The sequence below is a fragment of the Pempheris klunzingeri genome, chromosome 22 (genome assembly GCF_042242105.1).
Source record: "Pempheris klunzingeri isolate RE-2024b chromosome 22, fPemKlu1.hap1, whole genome shotgun sequence".
Classification (NCBI taxonomy): domain Eukaryota; kingdom Metazoa; phylum Chordata; class Actinopteri; order Acropomatiformes; family Pempheridae; genus Pempheris; species Pempheris klunzingeri.
In genome coordinates this window covers 16,941,802-16,948,032 of record NC_092033.1, presented here as the reverse complement: position 1 = coordinate 16,948,032, position 6,231 = coordinate 16,941,802, and positions in this window count along the sequence as shown.

The window sequence follows — 6,231 nt, the reverse complement described above, 5'->3', positions numbered from 1 at the left end:
GGTTCATGTGTTCATTTGCAATTCTCTCATTTTACCATCTAAGAGCTTAGAAAAACGAGCAGCTTCTGGAGCTCAGTTCACCATAAAGCCAGTTACAAATTTTCATTTCAATGAAATGATTACAATGTTGATTTCAGAACTGGCGGTGTTATGAACTCAGTGGTTAAAACCAAACTATTGTACAAGCAAGACACAATAAAAAACATTACTGCTTAAACTTGTGTTTGACAATGGACACTAGAAACAGTTTGATCTGTGCAGCAGCTGCATCTGCAGGTGAGTGTGGGCACACTCCATATCAAGACTAAAGATTCCCCACATAGGCTAATGGAGCAAAATCCTAAAGCAAAATCCAGGTCCTTGGTTCTGAAGAGAGGGAAGGTGACAGAGAGCCCTTTGACTCCAATCAAGACAGGGTGGGGAGGGTGTGGGGGGTTGTGGGGGTGTGGTATCTTCATTTTGGCCAGAATGCCAGACTGAACGGAGTCATTCATCTCTGCTGAAGAAGTCCGCTGCTTCCCGAACAACAAACCTTGGGGTTACCAGCAACCTCGAGGTCCTACTCAGGGGACTGAGCAGAACTCAAGCGGGTACGAAGAGAGCTAAAAGGAGAGCAAGGATGCCTGCAGGAGGAAACTGTTGGAAAAGCTAGAGAATAAGGCCAGGGATGAAACGTCGAAGCATCCCAGCAGCACGCTCCGTGTCGCTATAAGACCAACACTCGGCACGCCAACAGCAAAAATTCATCTCAGTTTTATGATCCATCGGACCGATCCATTGCTGGACTGCTGGACTCTATTAGATTGTTTGTTCGCTTACACTTCTTGTTTATTTCAGTGAACTTTGTAAAGCACTGTGAGACACTCTGTTGTGATATTGGGCTATACAAATAAATTGAATTGAACTGAATTGACGCCATAACCATAAATGATGTCCGACCATTGCTGTGTTGCACTATAATATATATAGACCTTAGACCAACTAAAATCTACAGGAATAACTTTAAAAAGGCACGTTTCAGAAAATAACAGAAATAATAAAATGTTTACCAGGAGATCTTGGAGAATTTCGGTGCAAACTTAAATTTCTACAATTCACAGAAGGTTTACGTCATTATTTTAGATTCAAAAGGAAACGGCGCAGAATCTTTGGCAAAGTTTGCAGCTTAGGAGATCGGAAAACAGTGCTTCATAGAGGTCAGCATGCATTCCTTGTGTGAAAGAGAGCCTCATGCCTATTTGTATAACAATAGACGTGTCAAGTTTGGACGAGTTATGGGTACATCCTCCTCAAGTTCTATCAAAAGGGTTTGATAGGAAACCATTTTTCAGCGCAGAGGAGGATTAGGTGTATGTTTTCTTTTTTTTCTTGCCAGCATTGATGTGGAAACACAGTTGAGACAACATGAATAGGTGATTCATCACAACCGTCAATTCCTCCCTCATCATTACTGGTTTCTGGCCTCGGGTCATGTTGCAGTTACATGATTGAAAAATCAGCGTCCCTCACTCACAATGAACATGTTCTGTCGAGCATTCAATGCTGCAGCTATGGACAAAGACGCTATGTTTTCCTAAATGCCTTTATCCTTTAACCATGCATTGTGACTATTCCGATGTGCACAACCTGCTAAGTCAGTATTCATTTGGGAAATAAATTCATAATTCATAAATAAGTCAACTATTACTAAAAATATCAAACGGGTCAGTTACTGTGCTAATTTTACAGTAACTTAATTGCAGCCAGTTGCTTTTTTTAAAATTTTTTTTACAGAGACTGTCGCATAACACATCCCCCGAACTAGTCCAGGAAAAAGTTTGGGTTCTGGACCCACACCAAGTCAAAAAAGCTTCTTTCTTCTCAGAGAATCTCGGAGTCCGGGATAATTGTCGTGACTCTTCAGGTGCCGATGATGAAAAGAAACGACTTGCTGCATAAAAATAGGTTTTATTACAAAAAGATCAGTTATCTAACAGGTGCCATGGAAGCCTGGAAAGACGTGAAACCCCTGGTTCACTGTCACGTCAATCTCTTATAAATCACTTATTAATTTGATCCTTTATAACATGACAAATCATTCATTTGTACTTCATGCATTCTGCTTTTACTCACTTCATCCTAGATTGTGACATCACACATTGCTGTTATCATGAATCCCTCAGTCCACAGAGGCCTAAAAGCCTCAAGAACAGTCCTGGGCAGTGGGGGGGATTCAACTTTACTTGACACACCCCACCAATTAAGCATTAACATGACACCAGTATGTTCTTGCTCCATGTATGGAACATCCTGCATGTAAGGGGCCTCCCCTATCTTCAGGATATACTGGGTTACTCCCACGCATGCCCTTTTTCTTTTCATCCTGTTCCACCTTCGAACTAATGGAAAATGTTCTGTTTATTTTCCAGTTTTGACTTTGGGGTGGAAATCTGCATCTTCCTCTCTCACACACGCCCACACACAAGTTTCAGGTCACATTAGGACACATCAATAGGTTGCACAATCATGCGACTCTTTAGTATCATTGAGAAAAGGCTCATAAGGCACAGAGATGTCTGATGATTCAGAAACGTGTTATGGCTTTTTCACGTGATACAAGCCCGAACCGGTCTGAACTTGACACCAGTGTATTGAGTCAGAGACATTGGTCATGGCCAGCCCTCAGAAAGGAGGTGCCTTTTTTAAAAAAATTTTTACAGAGACTGTCGCATAACACATCCCCCGAACTAGTCCAGGAAAAAGTTTGGGTTCTGGACCCACACCAAGTCAAAAAAGCTTCTTTCTTCTCCGAGAATCTCAGAGTCAGGGAAATTGTCGTGACTCTTCAGGTGCCGATGATGAAAAGAAACGACTTGCTGCATAAAAATAGGTTTTATTACAAAAAGATCAGTTGTCTAACAGGTGCCATGAAAGCCTGGAAAGATGTGAAACCAATTCTCTGTCTCGCACAGACAGTGTAACCCCTTGCCAAATATGTGTCTTCCCCAAACTGTTCTTCTGACCACCTTTTTATACCTTAAAGAAAGCTTATCTCATCCTATGGCTTCCATCAGTTCAAGACCCCCCTTTGTCGATATATGGAGAAATGCATATGTTAGTGTCCCTCTTGGGAGCTCATCCTAAAACACCATGCCCTTATATGTTAACACATACACTATCCACAGAGAGGACACACACACGTACCATACAAGATACACAGAACAGATCAGATCCCACAAAATATACAAAGAAAAACCTGAGATGGGAGGAATCACCTACAAAGGAAAGAGTTTATTGGGTTCTTCAGGACAAACTGAAGCATCAAGAGTCCCTTTCACTGGAACTAAGGGGCCAAGCCCACCCCCTGAAAAACAACCCCACACCATAATCCCCCCCTCCACCAAACTTTCCACTTGGCACAATGCAGTCAGACAGTGGTGGCTGCTTTACACCACTGCTCCAACGCTTTGCATTACACTTGGTGATGTTAGGCTTGGATGCAGCTGCTCGGCCATGGAAACTCATTCCATGAAGCTCTCTACACACTGTTCTTGAGCTAATCTGAAGGCCACATGAAGTTTGGAGGTCTGCAGCTATTGACTCTGCAGAAAGTTGGCAATTTCTGCACACTGTGCGCCTCAGCATCCGCTGACTGCTGACCGCTCTGTGATTTTACGTGGCCTACCACTTCATGCCTGAGTTGCTGTTGTTCCCAACCGCTTCAATCACCTACAATTGACTGTGGAATATCCAGCAGTGATGAAATTTCACGAACCGTCGCATTGCAGAGGTGGCATCCTATCACAGCACCACGCTTGAAGTCACTGAGCTCTTCAGAACGACCCATTTTGCATCACAAATGTTTGCAAATGGAGACTGCGTGGCTCGATGCTTGGCTTTATACACCTGTGGCAAGGGGTCTGATTGAAACACCTGAATTCAATAATTAACATCCATCCATCCATTATCCATCAGGGTCGCGGGGGAGCTGGAGCCAATCCCAGCTGACTTCGGGCGAGAGGCAGGGTACACCCTGAACTGGTCGCCAGCCAATCACAGGGCCAACATATATAGAGACAGACAACCACTCACACCCACGGGCAATTTAGAGTCACCAATTAACCCAGCTTGCATGTCTTTTGGATTGTGGGAGGAAGCAGGAGTACCCGGAGAGAGAGAGAACCCACGCTAGCGTGCAAAGCTCCACACAGAAAGATTCCAGGTTCAAACCGGGATTCAAACCTGAAACCTTTTTGCTGTGAGGCAACAGTGCTGATCACAGCACCACCATGCTGCCCGCAAATAATTAACAGGTGTGGCCAAATACTTTTGTCCATATAGTGTTTTCTGTATATGACTGAGGTTTAGAAAGTATAGCTTTTAATAAAAAAATAATCATGAATTAGTCCAAGTTATTATGATAAATACAAAACATCAGTCCCAACATTTCCTCTTTCCTCCCCCTGCCAGCTGACCATTAGAGCTGGACACTGTTGGGCTGGTTCAGCAGTTTCTTATCGCACAACAATAGTTCTTTTGATATGTTAGCTTGGTTATCTAGATCCAATAATCAGACACATCAGTGTCCTTTTTCTTTATGTAAAGTCTATGGTCTGGACCAAGGCAAATATTCCAGAACTAAAATCATCTTTGTTTCCTGGTGCCATCTCTGAAAACATTACTGTAGTAGCAAATACAATCCTCAGGGAAGACGTTTCTCCCTTTCAAGATCCTTTATAAAAGACCTGAATTTGTCTCTGCAGGGTGCAATTCTGAATATTCATCAGGATGCATGATATTAGATAGAAATGTGTCAGACTTCTCCCTGAAGTCTGCAGAGGACGGCGGTGAAATATCAGCGAAGCGAAATGCAAGCTCTTTTATACATGAGGGGAGCACACTGGCTCGTCCATGTCGCCCCCCTTTTGCAGACACAGCTGTCATTGTGAGAGAGCAGGGTGGCTTTACATGCTTGTTAGGGATGCTTTTCTGTGGTTGTAGTAATGAAGAGAGTAGTCCAAGATTCATTCAAGAAGTTTATGTAGGTTCACGAGCTCGGAGTCTAACATCACAGGCATAGATGAGACTAAAGAATACAGAGCAAAGCTTTCACATATATATATATAGGATTCCACAAGCAAAGTGGAGTCAGGAAGATAGAATGCTGACTTGAGGGGAACGTGTTATCTAGGACACATGTCCCTGCAGCATCTGACAAGAAAAAGACATTCTAACAATACTCCTACTGTTGCTCACACAATGCTCACTTTATCTCATCTTGGTAGCTCTGCTGCTTATTGCTCAGGCAGGGTGAACATCATTTCTTCTGACAACTTCCTGGCTCTGTTTATTACAAAGGAAGCATAAAGGACCATCTATATAGTCTTTGGATGCGATGTGTCACGTGGAGATCACTGTGGTCTCACGCAGAGTTTAAACGTGCTGGCTATCACAGTCCAAGTGATTACTGTTGCGTCTTGAAACCGAAGTTTCAGGCCACTGGGCCAAACTCTGACCAGTTTAGCAATGTCCAGTTATACAGAAAAGCCTTCTCAATGGAGTCTTCAATGCCGGCGGTAAAGAGAGAACTTCTCATGTGTACATTACATAGAACCAGAGAGCTCCTAGCTCCCTATGTTTATATTCCCTAGAGTTCCCACAGGCTCCACCTGTTCCCCATCTATATAGTTTGTCCCGTGTGTTAAGTTATTGTCCTTATAAGGTGCCGTCTCAAGTTCACGGTGTTTCTCGTAAGTTACTGTTAAAAGGGGGAACTTGATTTGTAGAGTTCCTCAAAGCATCAGTTTGCACCTCCGTTGCTGATTATTGCTTAACCCTTTGAGGGTCTTCAGCACTTTCTAGTGCGTTATGATTTTTATTTTTAGCATATTTTATCAGTTTTTCATGCATATTGCTTATAATTTTGCAAGATGGTGAATTTTTCAGAGTTCTCAATTTTTTTCATGTATTTTTTGTGTATTTTAGACCATAAAATGATGCGCATCATGACAAAAACATGGCAATTTAAGGGTTAATTTTTTAAAAAACTAATTAAAATTTGATATGTATGATTAGGGCTGATGCTGGTCTAAAAAACTATTTAAAAAAAATTTAAAAAAAAGAAAGATTTTTAACATTTTTATGGCTTGTTTTTATGCATACACATTTATGTGTGTAAGGATCTTTAACGTGATTATTTCTGAGGACCTTCAAGGGGTTAATCAACCTCTTGTGTCACATACACCTCCTGAT